The sequence below is a fragment of the Triticum aestivum genome, chromosome 6B (assembly GCF_018294505.1).
Source record: "Triticum aestivum cultivar Chinese Spring chromosome 6B, IWGSC CS RefSeq v2.1, whole genome shotgun sequence".
Taxonomy (NCBI): Eukaryota; Viridiplantae; Streptophyta; class Magnoliopsida; order Poales; family Poaceae; genus Triticum; species Triticum aestivum.
The window spans coordinates 71554517-71561149 of NC_057810.1; positions in this window are offsets into that span (position 1 = coordinate 71554517).

Sequence of the window (6633 nt, forward strand, 5' to 3'; positions counted from 1 at the left end):
TCCTGTTATAAGTAGTCATGTGAATTTGGTATTCGTTCGCTATTTTGATGAGATGTATGTTGTCTATACTCTAGTGGTGTTATGTGAACGTCGACAACATGACACTTCACCATGATTTGGGCCTAGGTGAAGGCATTGGGAAGTAATAAGTAGATGATGGGTTGCTAGAGTGACAGAATCTTAAACCCTAGTTTATGCGTTGCTTCATAAGGGGTTGATTTGGATCCATATGTTTCATGCTATGGTTAGGTTTACCTTAATTTTTCTTTCGTAGTTGCGGATGCTTGCGAGAGGGGTTAATCACAAGTGGGATGCTTGTCCAAGGAAGGGCAGTAGCCAAGCACCGGTCCACCCACATATCAAATTATCAAAGTAACGAACGCGAATCATATGAGCATGATGAAAACTAGCTTGATGATAATACCCATGTGTCCTCGGGAGCGCTTTGCTTTATATAAGAGTTTGTCCAGGCTTGTCCTTTGCTACAAAAAGGATTGGGCCACCTTGCTGCACCTTGTTTACTTTTGTTACTTGTTACCCGTTACGAATTACCTTATCACAAAACTATCTGTTACCGATAATTTCAGTGCTTGCGGAGAATACCTTACTGAAAACCGCTTGTCATTTCCTTTTGCTCCTCATTGGGTTCGACACTCTTACTTATCGAAAGGACTATGATAGATCCCCTACACTTGTGGGTCATCAAGACACTTTTCTGGCGCCGTTTTCGGGGAGTGAGGCGCCTTTGGTAGGTGGAGTTTATTAAGGAAAGATTTATATAGTGTGCTGAAATTTACTGTCACCTTTACTATGGAAAATAATCCTTTGAGGGGCTTGTTCGGGGTATCTTCACCCCGCCCAGAAGTGCAAAGAGTTTCTCCTCAACCTACTGAACCTACTGAAAATATTTACTTTGAAATTCCTTCGGGTATGATAGAGAAACTGCTAGCTAATCCCTATACTGGAGATGGAACATTACATCATGATATGCACCTAATCTATGTGGATGAAGTTTGTGGATTATTTAAGCTTGCAGGTATGCCCAAGGATGTTGCCAAGAAGAAGGTCTTCCCTTTATCTTTGAAGGGAAAGGCATTGACATGGTTTAGGCTATGTGATGATATTGGATCATGGAACTACAACCGATTGAAATTGGAATTTCATCGGAAGTTTTATCCTATGCATCTGGTTCATCATGATTGTAATTATATATATAATTTTTGGCCTCGTGAAGGATAAAGTATCGCTCAATCTTGGGGGAGGCTTAGGTCAATGTTATATTCGTGCCCCAATCATGAGCTCTCAAGAGAAATTATTATTCAAAAAATTTATGCTCGACTTTCTCATAATGATCGCTCCATGCTCGATACTTCTTGTACTGGTTCTTTTATGATGAAGAATATTGAATTCAAATGGGATTTTTTGGAAAGAATTAAACGCAACTCTGAATATTGGGAACTCGACGAAGGTAAGGAGTCAAGTATAACCCCTAAGTTTGATTGTGTTAAATCTTTTATGGATACTGATGCTTTTCGTGAATTTAGCACCAAATATGGGCTTGACTCTGAGATAGTAGCTTCTTTATGTGAATCATTTGCTACCCATGATTAATCTACTGTAGTAATCATGTTTTGTAGCTTTTGTTTCAATAAAGTGCCAAGTAAGACTTTTAGGATAGCTTACGGTGATAGTTGTGTTGATCCTGCTGAAAATCAGAAACTTTTGCACCCAGTAAATTAGTTTTGATAGTTCATAAAAATGTGATTTTGATCTGATTCTTTTTGCTATGGATTAGTACACAAATATCTCAGGGTTTCCTAATTTGGTAGAAGTTTTAGAGTTACAAAAGTGTTCGAGACTTACAGATTACTACAGACTGTTCTGTTTTTGACAGATTCTGTTTTCTATGTGTTGTTTGCTTATTTTAATGAATCTATGAGTAGTATTGGAGGGTATGAACCATAGAGAAGTTGGAATACAGTAAGATATTACACCAATATTAATTTAGAATGAGTTCACAACAGTATCTAAGTGGTGATTTATTTTCTTATACCAACGGAGCTTACGAGTTTTCTGTTAAGTTTTGTGTTGTGAAGTTTTCAACTTTTTGATAAAGATTCGATGGACTATGGAATAAGGAGTGGCAAGAGCCTAAGCTTAGGGATTCCCAAGGCACCCCAAGGTAATATTCAAGTACAACCAAGCAACTAAGCTTGGGGATGCCCCAGATGGCATCCCCTCTTTTGTCTTCGTTCACCGGTAACTTTACTTGGAGCTATATTTTTATTCACCACATGATATGTGTTCTGCTTGGAGCGTCAATTTTTTTTATTTTGTTTTGCTTGCTGTTTGAATAATATCCAGAGATCTGAGATTATTAAATATTAGAGAGTCTGCACATAGTTGCATAATTGTTCGACTACTCATTGATCTTCACTTATATCTTTTGGAGTAGTTTGTCCTTTGCTCTAGTGCTTCACTTATATCTTTTTAGAGCACGACGGTAGCTTTATTTTGAAGAAATTGATGAACTCTCATGGTTCACTTATATTATTTTGAGAGTCTTAAACAACATGGTAATTTCCTTAGGTTATGAAACTAGTCCTAATATGATGGGCATCCAAGAGGGATATAACAAAAACTTTCATATAAAGTGCATTGAATATTATGAGAAGTGTGATTCCTTATGATTGTTTTGAGATATGAAGATGGTGATATTAGAGTCATGTGAGTGAGTAGTTGTGAATTTGAGAAATACTTGTGTTGAGGTTTGTGATTCCCGTAGCATGCATGGATGGTGAACCGTTATGTGATGAAGTCGGAGCATGATTTATTTATTGATTGTATTCCTTATGAGTGGCGGTCGGGGATGAGCGATGATATTTTCCTACCAATCTATCCTCCTAGGAGCATGCGCGTAGTACTTCGTTTCGACAACTAATAGATTTTTACAATAAGTATGTGAGTTCTTTATGACTAATGTTGAGTTCATGGATTATACGCACTCTCACCCTTCCACCATTGCTAGCCTCTCTAGTACCGCGCAACTTTCGCCGGTACCATACACCTACCATAACCTTCCTCAAAACAGCCACCATACCTACCTATTATGGCATTTCATTAGCATTTCGAGATATATTGCCATGCAACTTTCCACCGTTCCGTTTATTATGACACACTTCATCATTATCATATTGCTTTTCATGATCATGTCGTTTACATCGTATTTGTGACAAAGCCACCGTTCAAAATTCTTTCATACATGTCACTCTTGATTCATTGCACATCCCGGTACACCGCCAGAGGCATTCATATAGAGTCATATTTTGTTCTAAGTATCAAGTTGTAATTCTTGAGTTGTAAAGTAAATAAAAGTTAGATGATCTTCATTATTAGAGCATTATCCCATGTGAGGAAAGGATGATGGAGACTATGATTCCCCCACAAGTCAGGATGAGACTCTAGACGAAAAATATAAAAAAAAGGAAAAGAAAAAAGAGGCCATAAAAAAGAGAAGGCCCAAATAAAGAAACAAAAAATGAGAGAAAAGGAGAGAAGGGGCAATGCTACTATCCTTTTACCACACTTGTGCTTCAAAGTAGCACCATGATCTTCATGATAGAGTCTCCTATGTTGTCACTTTCATATACTAGTGGGAATTTTTCATTATAGAACTTGGCTTGTATATTCCAATGATGGGCTTCCTCAAATTTCCCTAGGTCTTCGTGGGCAAGCAAGTTGGATGCACACCCACTTAGTTTATTTTTGAGCTTTCATAGACTTATAGCTCTAGTGCATCCGTTGCATGGCAATCCCTACTCACTCACATTGATATCTATTGATGGGCATCTCCATAGCCCGTTGAGACGCCTAGTTGATGTGAGACTATCTTGTCCCATTTTGTCTTCTCCCCAACCACCTTATTCTATTCCACCATAGTGTTATATCCATGGCTCACACTCATGTATTGCATGAAGATCGAAAAAGTTTGAGAACATCAAAAGTATGAAACAATTGCTTGGCTTGTCATCGTGGTTGTGATGATTTAAATATTTTGTGTGATGAAGATAGAGCATAGCCAGAATATATGATTTTGTAGGGATAGCTTGCTTTGGCCATGTTATTTTGAGAAGACATGATTGCTTTATTAGTATGCTTGAAGTATTATTGTTTTCATGTCAATATTAAACTTTTGTTTTGAGTCTTATGGATTTGAATATTCTTGCCACAATAGAGAAGATTACATTGATAAATATGTTAGGTAGCATTCCACATCAAAAATTCTGTTATCATTTACCTACTCGAGGACAAGCATGAATTAAGCTTGGGGATGCTGATACGTCTCCAACGTATCTATAATTTTTAATATATTCATGCCATGTTTACAATATTTTTACATGATTTTTGTATGATTTGGTTAGAACTAACCCGGACTGACGCTGTTTTCAGCAGAACTACCATGGTGTTATTTTTGTGCAGAAATAGAAGTTCTCAGAATGCGCTGAAAATGAATGGAGATTTTTTCTGGAAAATATAAAAATACTGGAATGAAGAGTTACCGGAGGGGAGGCCCGTGGGCTCCAGTAGGGTGGAGGGTGCGCCCCCCTAGGGCGCGCCCCTGTGCCTCGTGGACTCTCCGTGGGTCCCCCTGACTTGTTCTCAATGCCAACCTCTCCTATAAATACAGAAACCTCTAGAAAATAACCTAGATAGGGAGTTCTGCCGCCGCAAGCCTCTCTAGCCACCAAAAACAAATTGGGACCCTGTTCCGGCACCTTGTCGGAGGGGGGATCAATCACCGGTGGCCATCTTCATCATTCCGGCGCTCTCCATGACGAGGAGGGAGTAGTTCACCCTCGGGGCTGAGGGTATGCACTAATAGCTATGTGTTTGATCTCTCTCTCTCTCTCTCCTGTGTTCTTGATATGGCACGATCTTGATGTACCGCGAGCTTTGCTATTATAGTTGGATCTTATGATGTTTCTCCCCCTCTACCTTCTTGTAATGGATTGAGTTTTCCCTTTCAAGTTATCTTATTAGATTGAGTCTTTAAGGATTTGAGAACACTTGATGTATGTCTTGCGTGGGATACCCGTGGTGACAATGGGGTATTCTATTGATTCACTTGATGTATGTTTTGGTGATAAACTTTCGGGTTCCATTACCTTGGGAATCTATGCATAGGGGTTGGCACGAGTTTTCATCTTGACTCCCTGGTAGAAACTTTGGGGCACTCTTCGAAGTTCTTTGTGTTGGTTTGAATAGATGAATCTGAGATTGTGTGATGCATATCGTATAATCCTCCCGCAGATACTTGAGGTGACATTGGAGTATCTAGGTGACATTAGGGTTTTGGTTGATGTGTGTCTTAAGGTGTTATTTTTCTACGAACTCTAGGGCTGTTTGTGACACTTATAGGAATAGCCCAATGGATTGATCGAAAAGAATAACTTTGAGGTGGTTTCGTACCCTACAATAATCTCTTCGTTTGTTCTCTGCCACTAGTGACTTTGGAGTGACTCTTTGTTTCATGTTGAGGGATTGTTATATGATCTAATTATGTTATCCTTGTTGAGAGAACCTGCACTAGTGATAGTATGAACCCTAGGCCTTGTTTCAAAGCATTGCAATACCGTTTTTGCTCAGTTTTACCACTTGCTACCTTGCTGTTTTTATAATTTCAGATTACAAAAACCTATATCTACCATCTATATTGCACTTGTATCACCATCTCTTCGCCGAACAAGTGCACCTATACAATTTACCATTGTATTGGGTGTGTTGGGGACATAAGAGACTCTTTGTTATTTGGTTGCAGGGTTGTTTGAGAGAGACCATCTTCATGCCATGCCTCCCACGGATTGATAAACCTTAGGTCCTCACTTGAGGGAAATTTGCTACTGTCCTACAAACGTCTGCACTTGGAGGCCCAACAATGTCTACAAGAAGAAGGTTGTGTAGTAGACATCACATGACTCCACGGGCTACTGTTCATATCCACCGTTGACCTCCTCCAGCCTCCACAAGCTACTGTTCATCCACCGTCGACCTCCTCCAGCCTCCACCTGCCACTGTTCATCCATGGGCTCCTGTTCATCCAGCCTGCACCGCTCCTCCACCGGCTACAGTTCAACCAGCCCTGTCCACGGGGTCCTGTTCAACCACCCCTCCACAAGCTACTATTCAACCAGCCCTCCACGGGGTCGTCCTGTTCATCCAGCCCTCCACGGGGTCTTGTTCATCCACCCCCAACCGGCTCGATCGATCGGGATCCTGTTCATTCAGCGGCAATGACCTCTACTACCACGGGGTCCTGTTCATCCAACCCCCACCGGGAACTATTCATCCACCCCCCAACAACACTCACTATTCATCAAGAGGTAGTAGGTTCGATCGGCTTCAGTTAGCAGCAGTAGCCAAGGAATTGCTCGATCGGGTTCAATTAACAACCAGGGAACGATCGAACTCTTGGGTTCAGTAACGCGTAGCATGTAGTGCAATTGCTCGGGTTCAGTAGGCGAACGTCTAGCTGGGGTTCAGTTAGAGCCCAATGCCTCGCACCCATGCGTGTACGTGTATGAGAGAAATGCGCATTGCTCGGCCCCGACCACCCACCGTAACTGGGAACTCCCC